At 36.8% G+C, this 18,229-nt stretch overlaps 1 long non-coding RNA gene across 2 annotated transcripts in view; it reads left to right on the forward strand.

Moving 5' to 3' along the window:
- LOC141557002 (uncharacterized) overlaps positions 1 to 1,079 on the forward strand; it is a 177,609-nt gene extending 176,530 nt beyond the window's left edge. For both annotated transcript variants that reach the window (XR_012486680.1, XR_012486683.1), the window contains one exon: positions 875 to 1,079. This is a non-coding gene — a long non-coding RNA (uncharacterized LOC141557002). The remainder of the gene's footprint in view (positions 1 to 874) is intronic.
- Positions 1,080 to 18,229: the final 17,150 nt, after the last annotated feature.

Consider the following 18,229-nt stretch of genomic DNA (forward strand, 5'->3'; position numbering starts at 1 on the left):
AAAGGTTTCCAAAGTTCCCTCCTGCATTGTGATTCAATGACTAAATGACTTGCCTTGCCCTCACAGCCAAGTGCTCATGCATTTATGGATTTGTGTAGGGAAAGAAAGATGGCTGCTCTTGAGATAAGGGGCTCTCTGTGCCTTCTGAGGGATGGTTGAAAGTCGTTCTTTCCACCTCACATTTTTCTGGAAAAAAATGGGGTTCTAGGGGCTGTGTTGAGCTGCTAATAAGTTCACCTGTGTATATTTGATTTACACAAGCAAGTCTCGTTTTACATGTTTCTGAAAAAGGGTCAATCACAAAATGTCCTTCTTGGATCTGTGGGTTATTTTGGGAAACAACACTCACAGAAAGAGATCTCATTTTTCTGAGTCAATATAACATTCCTTCTGGCCAATCCAGATGGCTGGTGGATTCTTCCGGGAGTGTCTGGCAAGATGTCATTCACTGAATAATGATTGTTAGAGTTTGGATGGGAAAAAATCAAAATAAATACTTCCCAAATAACCCAAAGAGAGTCTTTTGGGATTTCTGACATTCTGAAATTGACTCTGGGGATGATTTGTTGGTGATTGACATGAGGTTGTGATTCGGGGGAAGCATTTGGGAAGGCCCAGCATGTCAGAACCCAGATGCAGTGTGGTTACAAAAAGAAAAGACTTTGACAGAATTATGGAAATGTCACCCATGACCATATTTTAATAGTAGATTATAAGAGCAATAAAATCTGCTGGTAATAGGGAAGCAATTGGGTTCTGACTTAACAGCAGATTTTTTGATGAGAGATGTTCATAACAGCACAGAGGGTTATTGTGAGGTGAGACAGCTTTGGGAAACTACAATGACTTTTGGTTTTATGATCTCTTGAAACAGCTTCCTTTGACCAAAACATACATAGAACCACGTCAATTCCACCAACAATGTATCATCTAAGATCCACAAAATAATTTTATTCTGGGAGGAAATGCGGCTCAATTCAATTCAATCCAGCCCATCAATTGTGGCTTATGATGGCATATTATTTATCTATGGGAAATGATGAACAGGACCCTCTCAAAAAACCCTGGAAAGTCCTCCATGAACTCAAGCTAAAAGAAATGTACACTATACTTTTGTATATAATAGCAATGTTGGGAGATAATCAGCTGTGAATGATTTGCTATTCTCAGCAATAGCATAATGATCCAAGACTACTCTGAAGGATTTATGATGAAAAATCCTATCCATATCCAGAGAAAGAACTGATTGTGTTTGAGTTTAAATGGAAGCATACTCTTTTTTTTAAACTTTATTTTTCTTGAGATTTTTTTTTTTTTTGAGAAAAGGAGAGATGTTTTCTTTTGCATTGCAGCTTTTATGGAAATACTTAGCATAACTTCACATATGCCTTCTTAATGGCGAGTGGAGGTAAGGAAGAAGGGAGAGAATCTGGAACTCAAAGTTTTAAAAACAAATATAAAATTTATTTTACATGTAACTGGGGAAAATACAAATATTACATAAACTATTTGAACCTAAAAAATTCAGTTTATTCCTATAAAAATTTTGGAATGTCTAAATTGCTAAGAGAAGATATAAAAATGAGTAGCATAATCTTTGCCATCAAATATATTATAGTCTAGTAGAGGAGGTAAGACAAATAAACAAGGAACTGTAGTTTGAGGTAGGATGGGAGCCAGTGAAGTGTGGTGGGAAAGGTTCTCTGACTCTAACACTAGATATAGAGTCAGAGAACCTGGCTTCAAATCTTGCCTTCTGATACTGTCATCTGTATTAGTTGTTAGTCCTTTATACTCAAAGAGAATCAAATGACAACACGATGTTAGGGTCAAAGTACAATGTATTAGATTGTGGTTGATCAGTATAACATGAGCTTGGAAAGTTCTACCACAGATCAGGTACAAATAGTACTTTTGAACATTTGGGATAGAAGTATCTCTAAATTTGTGCATTTCCTTATTTAACTTATAGTGGATTACTTGCTGGGAGGAGAGAGAAAAAAAAAACTGTAACACAAAATTTTGCAAAGGTGAATGTTGAAAACTATCTTTGCCCGTATTTCAAAAATAAAAAGCTATTATAAAAAATAAATTTGTGCATTTCAGATTTCCTTTGTGCTACTGTGATTCTGCCTTGCTCATAGAGCAGAGCATCTTCTTTGCTGCAGGCACACTATGTTGGGCAATCCTGTGTCAGCAAGTTCTGTGTCTCCCAATCAATATTAAAGTCCTACAGAGAGACCTTGGGGGAGTCCTTGCACCCCTTCTGAACTTCATGTGAATTCTCGGTAAAACAATCTTTTTGGTAAAGGTACATTTGGTAATCAGATGGCCAGCCCCTCAGAACTGTGCTCTCTGCAGTAGAATTTGAGTGTAATTCAACTCAAGAAAAGACCTTGATATCTAATACTTTATTCTGCCAGGTGATCTTCAGAATCCTCCTAACACTGTTCAAATGGAAGCTGTTCAATTTTCTGACATGGAGTTCGTAGATTGTTCGGGTTTCACAGGTTTCACAGCGATGCAGTCAGAGCAACAGCTCTGTGGACTTTCAGTTTGGTAGGCAGCCTCATACCTCTTCTCTCCCAAACTTTTCCTCCCAGACACTGAGCTACCTCTGGCAATTGTGCATCAACATCCATGTGCACATCCTTAGAAAGGATGTTGACAAGGTAATTGATTTTATTCACAGCACTGTCACCTGCACGACCTCAGACAAGTTACCTAACCTCTTAGGCTCAGTTTCTTTATCTACAAAATGAAAGAAGGTGGGCTAAATGACCTCTATGATCCTTTTTAGTTCCCAAATCTATGATTCTGTGAAGTTCCATAAGAGAAAGATAAACAAGGGATTAGAGGCATCGCATGCTGTCAGAAAGATCTGCAAGACTTGCTGAAGGAGGTAGGAGGAAGATAACAACATGACCAAAGAATGCATTGTTGGAAATTATCATGGTGGAAAATGATACAAAGTAGATTCCACAATAATTAGTCAGGAAATAAGAAAATAGCAATAATTGAGTCTGAGCTAATGCTTAAGGCTCAGGCAAGGTAGATGCTCAACAGACACTGTTTGAGATTGAGAGATATTTATATTTGTTGATTGAGGGATATTTACTTGATAATTGGTTGTCTTGAAGACCAGAACTCCATCTATAAACTTATCAGAGGCATGCAATGAATGAATGGAATGCCTTCTTGCCTACTTCATTGGAGGAATGGGGTGGGGGGTGGGAAGAACCGTCTAATCCAGAACTGCAAAGAAAATACAATCAGCATTTTGGGGAGACTCACTTGATCTCTGGGTTTTTATACATATCAGCTTTATCAAGCAAGAACAAAGCAATGGTGGAAATCACTTTATCTAAAACATTAGCTATGTGATGTTAGGCAAGTTACTTTTCTCTGGCTTAATTTTTTTTTCTCATCTGTAAAATAAAAGGAATGTTTAGATTACCTTGTTATTTGTTGTTTGCTTTTTTCAGCTTTATGATTGGAATGGCCAAACTGGAGATGCTATAAAGCTCTGTGACTTTAAAAAAATAACTTTGTTGATTCCTTTTTATTACCACAGATCATTTCTAGATATTTTCCCCTTCTCCAGTGAGCTCTCTATGACCACAAAGAAAAATAGTTAAGTAAAACTGATTGATTTAGTGGCTCCATTGAACATACATGGTCCAGGGGAAAGAATGCTGAGTTTGTAGTCATAAATGTATGACCAATATGAATACTGGTTCTGTCACTTTCTGCCTATATGATCCTTGGCAAGTAACTTAACCTTTTGGAATCTCAGTTTTTTCATCTGTAAAATGAGGGGATTGGATTAGATAAACTGTAAGATCCTCTACAATTCTAGTTCTATGATTTGATGATAGTATGTGAACCAAAGGGTATACAAAGAACCTTGCCTTTCTGCATACTCCCCTCAGATGCTCTCTAGAGTTCTCTAATCAGGAATCAATTTCTTTCTATTAGAATTCAGTTATTAATTTACCAATCAATAAATATTTATTAAATACCTACTCTGTGCCAGGTACTGACTAAGCTCTGGGAATATAAAAAGAGACAAAAAATTGCCCCTGCCCTCAAAGATCTACAATGTAATGGGGGAGACAACATGCATACAAAACAAGTTATATACAGGATAAATAGGAAATAAATAACAGGAGGGAAGACACTGGAATTAAGAGGGATTGGAGAAGACTCCCAGTAAAAGATGGAACTTTATTTGGGACTTAAAGGAAACCAAAAGTCAATAGGAAGAACAAAAGGAGAGCATTCCAGGCATAAGATACAATCAGAAAAGTCTTGGAGCTGAGAGATGGAGTATCTTGTTCAAGGAACAGCCAGGAACCCAGATGATCAAGGATGTTATGGATCTTTTTCTCTTGTTCTGCATCAGTTTATATAAGTTTTCCTATGTTTCTCTGAGTCCTCATCCTTCTTGTTTCCACAATGAAATGATATTTTATTATATCCACATATCATTGTTTGTTCATCTGATCCCCAATCAAAGGACAATTGTATTGTTTCCATAATCTTTTATCACAAAAAGATTACTGTACTTCAATAGAAAAAAAGTTTGCTAGGTGTATGATTCTGACCTTAGCTTTACTACCAAGTAGGAATGTGATTCACTTTTTCTCACTTATAAAATGGTTTTTGAATTGTTCACCTTCCAGTTGTGATTCTATGACAGCTGCGATTCTATAACAGTTGCAAGGCACTCTGAATTCTGAAAAAAAAACTAATATGTTTACAGCCTGTTAACATGAGAATAAAATATCAACAATGTTAACTCAGTATGGGGAGGAAGAGTTGGACATATAAATGTATTCATGTACCACATATATTATATAAATTGATGTAATAAAATAGTCCCATACAAAACTAACAGCCCATCACCCGGAACATCATAACTGTCCTTCATGACACAGAGATGAAAGGTTACTTATCACCAACAATGTCCATGGCTCCCAGATTGCTAAACTATGCATTATTTCTTCAACAAGTCTGATTTAAAGACACTTTAATTGACCAAAAAGGATATTCAGTGAGAGGCTCTATCCACAGAGCTCAATGGATTTAGAACTTGAAGTAATTGTAGGGTGCTCAACCAGTAGAATGTAAACTCCTTGAGGGTAGAGTCTTTTCTTTTGTTTCCTTTTTTTCCTTCTTTTTTCTCACTTTCTTTTCTTTTGTGTGGGTATCCCTGATACCTAGCACTATGCATGAAACATAAAAGTTTAATAAATGTTTACTGAATAGAGATGATTTAATTCATCAGAATCTCCTCTTCCTTTTGTTGTTGCTCTTTATGACCCATTTGGGGTTTTCTTTGCAAAGACAACTGCAGTGGCTTGCTTTCCCCTTCTTTAGTCTATTTTGCAGATGAGGAAACTGAGGCAAACAAGGTCTCATAGCTGGTAAGTGTTTGAGTTTTCCTGCCTCCAAACCTGATACTCTCTTCCCTGCAGCATCTAGCTACTTTCCTCTCTCCTTATATTAGAAATGATATGTGTCTTGCCTAAGAACACAACAGTAGAAAAATCTGAAATTCAAACCCAACATCACTAAATTCATAGCTTTCAATTATACAACTTTTCCTCTTTCTCTTTTTTAGGGAGTCATTGTCTGATCCAGCAGTAGGTCTACTGTAAACCTGCCTGTATATTCTTCACAAAGCACAACATGGACCACATCAATCCTTTGTTTAAGAATATCCAATGTAGGGGGCAGCTAGGTGATGCAGTGGATAGAGCACCAGCCCTGAAATGAGGAGGACTTGAGTTCAAATCTGGTCTCAGACACTTAAACTTCCTAGCTGTGTGAACCTGGGCAAGTCATTTAACCCCAATTGCCTCAGCAAAAAAAAAAATCCAGTCTCTCCTTTTTGCCTTAGGATCAAATACAAATTTCTTAACTTGGCATTTGGTAACCTTAACAATCTGGTGCCAGTATTAACATTACTCCTTCTTATATTAAATGTTTCAGTCAGATTGACTTATTGTTCCCTGAAATTGGCATCCTATTTCTCACTCTTGTGTCTTTGCACTAGCTGTCCCTCAAGCCTGGAATGCATTTCCCCCTACCTTTACCCTTTAGGATCCATGGCTCCCTTCAAGGTTGAGCTCATGGCTTACCTGTTATGGCAAGCCTTTCCAACCCATTCTAATTGTTTTGTGTACTCTTTCACGATCACATGTATACGTATCTCTTTACATTGCATTTTCTATCCCCCAACTCCAATCTAATATATGTTGAAGACAGGGAATATTTTTCATTTTGCTTTCTAATCCTCCATGCTTTGCATGGTGTCTTATACATACATACATATATATATATGTATATATATATATATATATATATGTATATATATTGGATGCTTAATAGATTAGACTGGGTTATTAGCACTTTCCTCTTGCTCAAATTATTTTGTGGTTTTTTAATGGATACATACCATAACCCACACTGTAAAATATAAGCTTTATCAATCAATCAATCAACTGAGAGGATTTATTTAGTTCTTACTCTATGCCAGGCATCAAGCTAGGTACATAGTTTGTGCCTACAACAGTCCTTGAAGGCAGGTTCTGTGATTTGATTTTATACCCTATAAGAATTTAGCATAGATTGCAGAGATTCTTAACATGGGATGTATAACCTTGGTTTTTATTTTGAAATATTTAAGAACTATATTTTAACATAATTGATTCCTTTGTGATTCTAGGATTTTTTTTTTTTTTTTGTATTTAAAAACCATTATTCTGAGAAAGGGTCCAGACACTTTACCAGGCTGCCAAAGTGGTTCATTACACACACATACACACACACACAAAGTTAGGAATCTCTGTTCTGCCAGAGTAATAACTTCTCTGAGACTTTGGCCTTGGAGAGTGGCTGGGAGATAACTTGTCCAGGGTTGCAAAATCTTTATATATCAGAAACTGGACCCAAGGTTTCCTGATTCTTAGACTGGCTCACCATTATTATGTCATACCGCTGTTCCAAAATGCTTGTTGGATTAGGATGGATTAGATTCAGAAATGGGAGCAAAAAATATTGTCAGGTTATCTACCCCCATCATCTCAGCCAAGATTCTGCAGATAAAATGGCAGCTGCCTCCTGGCTGAATCAAGACATGTTATTTGGAGGAAAAGAAGGACCTGTATTGGCAGTTCAATGGTTTCGTTGGTCAACATCCTTATTGCTTACCTGAATATCCAGTGGCAGACTGCACCACCCTGGTTGCTGTAGATTTGCCAACAGGAACGAACAATCATATTGCTAATATCATGCACCAGCAATCAGCCCTGAAATGTGGGTTGATAAAGCAATTAACACAAGACTATAAATAGGAGCCTGAGAACGTGTTAGAAAATAATCACTACCAGACATACTGGGCTAGAGCCATATTGACAGATCCAGAAAGCCTGGCTAACAGGGCAGACATTCTGCTCTTTGCAAAAACTCATAGAGGAGTGGAACTTAGCACAGTAGCCATCCAGACTCATTATAAAAGCATATGCAGAAAAAAATAAACAAGTATGCATCTTTGGCAGAGCAATTCAGCAAATGTGGAAACTGAGGGTACTGAAACCAAAAGGCAGTTGCTCTTTGGGCAACCAAAGTAATTTCCTTTATAGGACTTTGCCCGTGGGATCTGTCATATTTTGGGGAAAAGTAGACTGTCATTCCATCAGATTTTTTTCCTCAGCATATATCAAACACCTATGATTTCACCTAATGTGGCAATGCCTGGTGTGGAAATTCCCTCCACCTATGCAGACGGCTATCTATTTATAATTTATAATTCATAGGCTCCTAAAATCAGAATAGTCCTGAATTACTATCCAGTTCAATCTCTTGATTTCACAAGGAGGCTCAAAGAGTTTATGCTTTTCCCAAAGTCACACAAAGAATAGATTGTTCACATCCAGGGCTTTTGATTCAAAATCCAGAGCTTTTCTACTTAGAGAATTATTGGAAACTCAGAGACATTAAATGATTTTGCCATTGTCATCTAGATTTTAAGTGCTTAGGTGAGACTGGAACCAAAGTCAACCTGATTTCCAGGTTTAGCACTTATCTACACTGCTCCACCTTACTTCTAATACTGTCCCAGGTCATTGCAAAAGCCAATTTGTTAATAAAAGTCTTATCCTATTATAATAAAATGACTCCAGGTTCATCGGAACCATGAAAATAGAGTAGCAACAACAGCAATAAATGTTCGTTCCATTTAATTTCTCTAAAAATAGCAGCAATATCCCCCTGGTATTCAGACCCTAGAACTTGATCCAACAATGTGCTGATGAATGCAAATCCTTCCCTGAAGTTTGCCGAAGAGCTTGGAAAAACTTTTGATGAATCCACGGGAGACCCTCTTTCCGCTAATGTAATTTACTGGAACGCTGTCGGGGAATAGCGACCACAGCAAGACAGGCCTTGATTTCCCAGGACATAATGGAGTGGGAGAGAGCTCTTGGACAGACAAAGTAAAGGGCAATTATACTTCATCTTCTTTTAAAGCAAATTGTTGTTCTGAGCCTCCCCTCTGGGCATTGGATAGCTCCAGCAGCTTGCAGACCAACTGTTGTTTTTCAAGTTGCAATGGTATCTTTAGCAAGTGCGCTTGGTAAAATGTCAGTCATATGTGGCAGAGCACGCGAGGGAGCCTGTAAGAGAAAAATGCAAACGGAGTAAAATGCAAATTTGCCCCAGCATCTGGCAGCCTATGTCCCCCAGGTAGACAGCTGAGAAGACTTTCTATGCAGAGCCTGGACACTCTCCTGGAACAACCTGACCCCAAAGATCTTAGTGGCAGTCTTGTCCAGGCCCCAGGATATTGTCCCTATTATCTGCCTAGTGTTTAGTCTCCAGCAGAGGGGACTTGGACAAATGAGTTGTAAATCATCATCATTTCTAATGACCTTCTCTTGTCCTTAGCCCACTTCCCTTAGCTTCCTTGACTGGTCTGAAATTAAAGAGTGTCGCTTCTGGAAATCATCCTGATTTAGCACATAGAGTCAAAGGCTGGAGGGGGCGGGGAGGTGATGGAGGGGAGCCATGATCCTTATTAATCTCTCTTTTCCCAGAAGCCTCTAATTTCCATGGGGAAAACCTGCTTTCCTTATGTCAATCCTCTATACCCAAACCGTTAGTGACTTCACACTGCCCACTGGATAAAGGTCATATTCCCCTTATTGACATTTAAGGCCCTCAATTTCTTCCCACACTTATTTCCCACTGTCCCAACCATGTCAGTCTTCTCTTTGAATATGTCCCTTCCAAGCCCTTGTCCATGCTGTTTCTTCTTTCTAAAATGCTCTTCCTGGTCTTTACCCATCCTTTAAGACCCATCTCATCCTACAGCCTCAATCAATTTTCCCTGAACAGTCTGATCTTTGTTGTTCTCTCCTTCCTTCAGATCCTTACAACACTTTAATTTATCTGTTAATCAGTTAATCAAAAAACATTGATTAAGTACTTACTTTTTGATCAAGCACTAGAGGCAGAATGGTAACAGTAGATAGAGCCCTGGATTTGATGCCATAAAACCTTGAGTTCAAATCCAACTTCAAACATAGAGGAGCTCAGTGACACTAAGCAAGATACTTAATCTAACTGAGATCAATTTCCTCATCTATAAAATGAAGTGATTGTATTCTATATACATAGAGTATAATAACCTCTAAGTTCCCTACAATTCTAAATATATAATGAGACAAAACCCAAAACAGTCTCTGACTTCAAGCAACTTATAACCAATAGGGCAAATTAATTGTTGCTAATAAATAAATATCCCAATATATACAAAGTAATTTTTGGAGTAGGGGTGCTCCTGAGAGGGTAGTTTGGTTATAGTGGATAGAGCACTAAATCTGATGCTGTTTGATAGCTTATTTATGTTTTTGTATCTATGATTATTCAATTGTTTTCCCTGCATTTTTCTTGTCCTCATAACTGGATGGAAGAAAAACACCTTAAAGGCAGACACCACATCTTCTCTAGTACAAGTCACATAGATATGCCAGTGGGCACATGGAAAGCTTTTATATGTTAATTTGATTTGCATTTATTTAAAATTAACCATCTGGAATGCCTTTAAGAAAATGGATTAGAGTGGCCCCAAAAGGATTAAAAGATGAGAGAAAGACACACAGAGAAACACAGAGAGAGACACACAGAGAGATTTGTGACAGAGAGTAATAGAACCTTGTGTTTGAAAGAGACTTCAGAAGTCAACAATATCCTAAAACTTGACCTTGGATCCCAGTCATTTCCTCATTTCATAGAAGAGGAAATTAAAGTCCCAAAAGTTGTAATATTCATTTTGTTGGGTCATATAGAAAATTTGTGTGAGTGGTCATCCAATTTCTACTTGAAGACTTCCAATTTTGAGGAACTCACTGCTTCCCTTTGCCTCTATTTCACTTTTCATCAGCTTTAATTATTAGCAAGTTTTTCTTTATATCTAATCAGAATTTGCCTCTATGCAATTTCCACATAATGCTCCTAGTCCTGATTCCTACAGTAAACAACACTAACCCAATGATTCTTTTACATAACAACCTTTCAAATATTTGAAGATAATGAATATATTTCCCTTAGGTTTTCTCTTCTTCAAGCTAAGATCCCTAGTTCCTTTCTGGTCCCAATTTTCTTCACCATCTTTAAAATATATACATTTGTCAATAGCCATAAAATGTGATGGCCCAAACTGAAAAAAAAAATATTCAAAGTGTGGTCAACCAGGGACGAGAGCAAGGAAACAAGGATCTTCTTTCTTCTCTACACTATTAATAAAAGAGCAGTCCAAGTCAGAAAACCTTTCATTGGATTCAACCCCCCCCCCTTTCTATCATGCTAAATTTCTCCTTCCTTTCACAGCTAATATTTTAGGAAGAAAACTATCTCTAGCTATTGCCTCCACTTCATCTCCTTTTCAGCCCTTTACAATCAGGTTTCTGACCTCATCAGACATCTGAAAATTTTCTCTCCAAAGTAACCCAGAATCTCTTAAATTGCCAGATCTTTTCTTAGTCCTTATCCTTCTTGATCTCTCTGTGGTATACTTTCTCATCCCTGAGTTACCATGACATCAAGTAATCTTGGTTTTCCAACATGACCACTTCTCAGTCTACTTAGCTGATTTATCATTCACATCCTGACACCTAAACATGAGTATTCCTTTGAGTTCTGTCCTGGGCTCTCTTCTATTATCTCTTTACACTCTCTCATTTGGTGATCTCATCAGTTTCCATGGGTTTAATTATCATCTTTATGCAGATAACTCCCAGAGCTGTATATTCAGCCCTAGTCTCCTGAACTCTTGCCATGCATCTCCAACTCCTATTAGTCATTGAAAACTGAATATCCCATAGGCATCTTGAACTCAATATGTCCAAAATGGAACTCATTATCATTTCCAGAAAACTCATCCCTTTTCTGTCTTCTCTATTTTTTCTTAAGGATACTATCATAACCTTGGCATTATCCTTGACAGTTCACTCTCTCTTACCCACATATCCAAGTTGGCAAATCTTGTCCATTTTATTTCTACAATTTCTCTTGCATCTGTGCATTTTTTTCTACCCATATGGTTACCACACTTGTTCGGGTTCTTATTACTTCTCAGCTGGATTATTGCACTAGCCTCCTACTTGCCCTCCATGCTTCAAGTCTCTCCTCATTCCAATTTATCCTCCACACAGCTGTCAAAATGACCTTCCTAAAGTGCGTCTGACCATGTCATTCCTTCAATAAATTTCCATGTCTCCTGTAACATGAGCCTCAAAGCTCATTTTATGGGACTCAGCTTAAAAGTTTAGATTGATTGCTGTGTGTCTGCATTAGGGGAAGAATTGATGATTACTGAGGAAAGAGAGATCCTGGTTTTCTGACTTGCAGGTGAAAGGGACAAACAGACAGACATACAGGGACACATATAACATATTCACGCACACAGAAAGAAAGAGGCAGGGAGGGAAGAAGGGAAAGAAGAAGGGAGGGAGGGAAATGCTTCTAGACTCTCTTCAGATCCATGAAGAGAGTGAAAGACTCTGAGAAGATGATGAAGAGAGTAAAAAGAAATTTCTGAAGAGAGTAGAATGGGCAGTCTTCCTTGGAGAACTGTGTGGAGAGGAGACTTTAGATCTTATCTCCCTGTGAGCCACGTCTAGGTAAACTCATATGGACACACAGCCCACAAGAGCAAAATACAACACAGCATACCTACACCAAGACACTCCTACCTTCCCCTTTACATTTGGGAACAAATATAAACTCCTCTGTTCAGCTTTAAAGTCCTTTATAATCTGGTTCCAACATACCTTTCCAATCTTGTTATGTATAACTATTCTTCCTATATAGAAATCCAGCCAGACTGGTCTTCTAATTCTTCCTCATATGTAATACTCTAGAGCCTATGCTTCAGAGCTGGAATGCAGCCCTTTTTTACCTCCACCTCTTAGAATTCCTTCAGAACTCAGCCCCAGTACTGCCTTCTGTGGGAAAGCCTTTCTTATCTTGACATTGCTAGCAGAAGGAATAGAGAGAAATAGAGAACCATGAAAAATCTTATTAATTAGCTCACTAAAAGGCACATTCTTGAAGTTTCAATTCATCAGGATGGTTGAATGTGGGGGGGAAAAGAGTAGCTGGTCCCTGAGTCTGCCCATGGCTGCCCTTTTTGGGAGCAATGCAGATGCTCTGAATATCTGGTTCAGTGCAATCACTCAACAAGTATTTATTAAGCACCTACTATGTACTGACAATGACGAAATGACATTCTCTGTCTTTAAGAAGTGTACATTCTACCTTGGGACATGTCATGTATATATGTATGTTTACATAATATAAGTATATACACATTTGTATATGTGTAGATCTAAAGATATTTTTTGGGGGAAGGGTACCCACACATGGGTATAGAGTGGGATTAAAGAAAAGTTTTGTGTAGAAAGTACCATTTGAGCTGAGTTTGAAAGAAATAAGGAATTCTAAGAGTTGGAGGTAAGGAAGGAATGCTTTGCAAGCATGGGTAATAGACAGTGAAAGGCATAGAGATCCCTGAAAAATTGTGTGTATGAGAAATAGCAATTGATTAGACCATCAAGGATTCTCCCAGGGTTGGAGTATGGGATTTGGGAAAGGAAATAATGTACAAAAAGTTGGAAAGAGATTTGTAATGTCAACTAGAGTTTTATTCACATAAACTCACATATAAAATATTATTTATACACATCTATATAAATATATTTGTACATATAAGTATCTATGTGCACATGTGCATATAAACACATTATATACATGCATGTACATATATACACATAAACACATGTATATACATATATGTACATATTGATCCCAGCAGTAAAATGGAGTCACTGAAACTTACTGATTAAATCCTGTGTTATGAGAAAATTACTATGGTAGCTGGAGAGGTGGATTTAAATTGGAATGGGGAGAAACTTGAAGTAGAGAAGCCAATTGGGAGTCTATTGGAACAGTCTAGACAAAAGTTGATGAGAGCCTGAATAAAAGTGGGGACTATTTGAGTAGAGAAAAGTGAGCAAATAGAGGAGTTAGGAGTCAGAAATGACAAGTTTTGGCAACTGGAGATATGTATAGTAAGGGAGAGTAATGAGTTGAGGCTAACACCAAGAATAAAACCTTGAATCATTGAAAGGACAGTAGTATTCTCAGTAGAAATGGAGATTTTTTTTTTTATTAGTAGTTTTTATTTACCAGATATATGCATGGGTAATTTTACAACATTGACAATTGCCAAACCTTTTGTTTTAATTTTTCCCCTCCTTCCCCCTCCCCAAGATGGCAGGTTGACCAATACATGTTACACATGTTAAAGTATAAATTAAATACAATATATGTATACATGTCCAAACAGTTGTTTTGCCATACAAAAAGAATCGGACTTTGAAATAGTGTACAATTAGTGTGTGAAGGAAATAAAAAATGCAGATGGACAAAAATAGAGGGATTGGGAATTCTATGTAGTGGTTCATAGTCATCTCCAGAGTTCTTTTGCTGGGTGTAGCTGGTTCAGTTCATTACTGCTCTATTTGAACTGATTTGCTTCATCTCATTGTTGAAAATGGCCATGTCCATCAGAATTGATCATCATATAGTATTGTTGTTGAAGTGTATAATGATCTAATGGAGATGTTTTTAAAAGGTAAGAGGATGAGATCTTGTTTTGAACATGTTGAGTTTAAGGTGGCTACAGGATATATAGTAGGAGCTTTCTAATAGGTAGTTGGAGATACATGATTGAAGCTCAAGGGACACACTAGGGCCAGGTAAGGAAATTTGGTAGTCCTCTGCATAGAGAAAATAATTAAACTTATGGAAGCTGATGAAGTCACCAAAGGAGAGAACACAGAAAAATGAGAAAAGCAAACTCCAGACAAGTCCTTGATATATACCCACAGTTAGTGGACATGACATGGTAGATTATAGGGCTTCAGGATTTTAAGCTAGTAACTGAAAGGGGATGGGGAGGAGAGGATAAAGGGGAATTTGGTCATCCTTTGCCTTTTTTTTTTTTTTTTTTTTTTTTTTTGGAGGCTGGGGTTAAGTGACTTGCCCAGGGTCACACAGCTAGGAAGTCTTAAGTGTCTGATACCAGATTTGAACTCGGGTCCTCCTGAATTCAGGGCTGGTGCTCTATCCACTGCACCACCCAGCTGCCCCCTTTTTTTTTTTTTTTTTAAGAACTTTACTTTTCTGTCCTTCTTATAATAACAAACAGGAAGGAACAAAATTATTATAATACTGTTATTTCATGTGGCTTAGACTTCTGTCTCAGACATATTCTTTATTCTTGTTTTCAGAGGGAGGGTCCAATCCTGAGATTCAAGAGGGCTTTGAAGAGACAAATACCTTTTCCCTTTTAGTTTTCAGGGACTTTGTCTCTACTTCTGAAAGACTAGCAAAATACATGACTGAAAAATGAAGGCATCCTTCAAGGCCTAGTTCAAGTTCACCTCCCCACAAAGCCTTCCTTGACTTCACTATCCATAGGGAGTTCCCTCATTTCTGAGTTTCTCTGACTCTTTTTCTGTGTAGCACTCATTTGGCACTTACCAGTGGCTGCCTGGTATTTTTAGTTACCTCATTATATCTTATCTCTTTAATTAGTCCACAAATTCCTAGAGGGTAGGGATTGGGTCTTAAACTTAGATCACTCCCCCGACAGAAACACAGAATTTCAAAGTTGGATAAGACCTCAGGTTTTCTAGTCTAACCTGTACCAAATTTTTCTCTACAATTCCCCTGCCCAGAGTTCCAGTCTTTTCTTGAAGAATGCCAGTGATAGTGAACTCATGACCTTCTGAAGCAATTAATTCCATTTTAGGATAGCTCTAATTGTTGGGAAGTTTTTCCTTATATTGAGCCAAAATCTGTCTCTCCTCCTTCTGCCCTCTGGGGTCAAGCAGAAATAATCTAATCTCTTTTCTACATAACAGCTACAAATTCTTAAAGGCAGCTAGCTATTCTGTTTTCATTCCAGACTGAAAATGTACAGTTCTTTGTACTGATCCTCTTAAGGTATATTTCTTATCCCTTCACAGTTGTATTCACTGAGGACAAACTTGAGTTCATCAATGTCCTTTTAAAATGTGGTACCCAGAAAAGACACAATATTCTATATGTAATTAGACTAGGGAAGAATATATTAGGACTATGGTTTACCTTGTTAAGAGATAGCTTTCTTACAAAATTAGAATAATTCCTAATAGAGTTTCTGAAATTTTCTAACAATTAGAGCTTTCCCAAAGTAGAATGAGCACTTCCCCTCCTTTGAAGTGGTGGGTTTCCCTTCCACGTTGCCAAGCAGAGTATGAAGTCCCTTAATGAGGTATGCTATAGTAAGGATATTTTCATGTACAGGTTAAACTAGACCTTAGCAGATCCCTTCTAACTCAGTTCTATAATTCTGTGGCACTGTTCTTTTATAAATGTAGCCTAAAATCATGTTTTTTTGATGGATGCCATGTGATAATTTGATTTACATTGAACTTTTATTCCCTTATAGTCCCTAAGATTTTATTTGGAGAGTGGGAGTGAAGGGATTTGAATTGTCTTTTGAACTATTTGTATACTTTATATTTAGTACTTTCAGATTTCATTGAATTAGATTTGGCCCATAGTTCTTGCTCCAATATATTGTTTAAGTTGTGTTTAGTTGTTTCTAGATGTGTCATTCACAAATTTGGTAAACATGCTACCTATTCAATTCATTGGTAAAAATGTTGATGAGAAGTAAATCAAGAACAGATCCCTGAGGCTCTTAATTGGCAATCTCCACTCTCCTTCCAGGTGATAGCATACAAGTTGAGCTTTAAAATATTGGCAGGCAAAAGACATTTCCAAAAGATAAATGGTTCTAAGATGGGGACAAACAGTCCTCAAAAGAATAATCATAAACAATTAACTACCATATGAAAAAATGCCCCAAGTCATTAATAAGAAAAGAAATGAGAATCAAAGCAACTGTCCCATCTCACATCTAGCAGATTGGCAAAGATGAAAAAAAAAAAAAAAAAAAAAGAGAATGGTCAATAATGGAAGGATTGCAGCCCAAATACATTGTTGGTGAAGCTGTGAATTGGTTCAGCATTCTTAAAAGCAATTTGGAATTATGAAAAGAAAGTGACTAAAATGTCTATACCTCATGACTCAGAAATTTCATAATTATGCTAATACCTCAAGGAGATCAACAGTAGAAAGAAAAATATCACAACATTTATAACAATATTTTTTGAAAAAGTAAAGAAATGAAAAGAAGTAGATGTCCATTGTTTGGGGAGTGACTAAAAATGTTATGATGAATTAATTTAATGAAATACTGATGAGATAAGAAATGACAAATATGATTAATATAATATATGAAGTAAAATAAACAGAAATAGAAAAACAACATACACCATGACTAAAACATATGAATACAACAATTTAAGTGAATAAGAGCACCAATTGATGACCTACTACAACTCCAAAGTTCTCTATAATGAAAGATGCTGTCTCCAGATAAACAATAGATGGACTCAGAGAGCAGATTAAAAATATATATTTTTCTTTTATTTTTTCTTATTTTTTCTCCTAATAGAACATAGTTATTTCAGACATTTGTTTTGAATGATTTCATACTTGTAATGGGTTTTGTATTTCTTGTTTTCTCAGTGGGAGAAGTAGAGAATTTGAAAGTGAAAATAATATGGAATTTAATTTTTAGAATTTAAGAAATAAAAATGAATTATTGCTTGAAAACTAGGAAAAATAAAAAACAAATAAAAGCATGTTAACAACAATTATATTGACCAAGCTTGGCCCAAAGAGGAGTTCCATTAAGGTACCTCTATCTATTTCTTTGCAGAAGGAGAGGACTGTGATTATGGACATCCAGTGTCAGACTCTGGGGATCTATTGTTTGATTTTACTGAACTCCTCTTCCTCCTCCTGCCCCAACCTTTTATTCTTTCTTATAAGAATGGTTTTCTTGGAAATATATGTGATATAAAAAGAAAATATATACATATACATATATATATATATATATATATATATATATATATATATATATATATATATATATAACATTTATTGTTTGAAAAATCGAGTAGGAATTCCATAGGCAAAAAAAAAGGAAAAAGGGAATTCTACAAATAGAGAATGGTCTGTTGTTGTCCTGCATGTGAATATAGTACATATTCAGGGAGCAGGGCTCCCATTTGGATGGAATATATTGAGTGTGAAAAGGAGTAACATGAGATAAGGATAGTGTCAGGTTAAGTAGGGCTTTGAATACTAGAAGAGGAAACTGAACTTTACCCAGGAGGCAGTAGAGATCCAATGAAGATTTTGGAACTGAGGAATATTCAGTAGCATAGAATAATCAATAATGTCAAAAGTTTCAGAGATGTCAAGGAGGATTAGAATTTTTTAAAACATTGATTAGAAAATTAGTGATGATCTTTGAAAGAAAAACATTCCTCTTTAATCTTTCTCTTGACACCAAAACAGGAATAAAAGGATTTGGGAAAAAGGAAGAAGGGGACAGGAAAGTCCTGCTGTTGGGTATGGGAACCCCTTCATGTATAACTTAGTAAATGCATCCTAAAGAGTTATCTGAAGTTCATTGATGTTAAGTAATTTGTCCTCCTGAGGGCCCAAAACAAGTGTCAGAGACAGGATTTGG

The sequence above is a fragment of the Sminthopsis crassicaudata genome, chromosome 2, assembly GCF_048593235.1.
Source record: "Sminthopsis crassicaudata isolate SCR6 chromosome 2, ASM4859323v1, whole genome shotgun sequence".
NCBI classification, from domain to species: domain Eukaryota; kingdom Metazoa; phylum Chordata; class Mammalia; order Dasyuromorphia; family Dasyuridae; genus Sminthopsis; species Sminthopsis crassicaudata.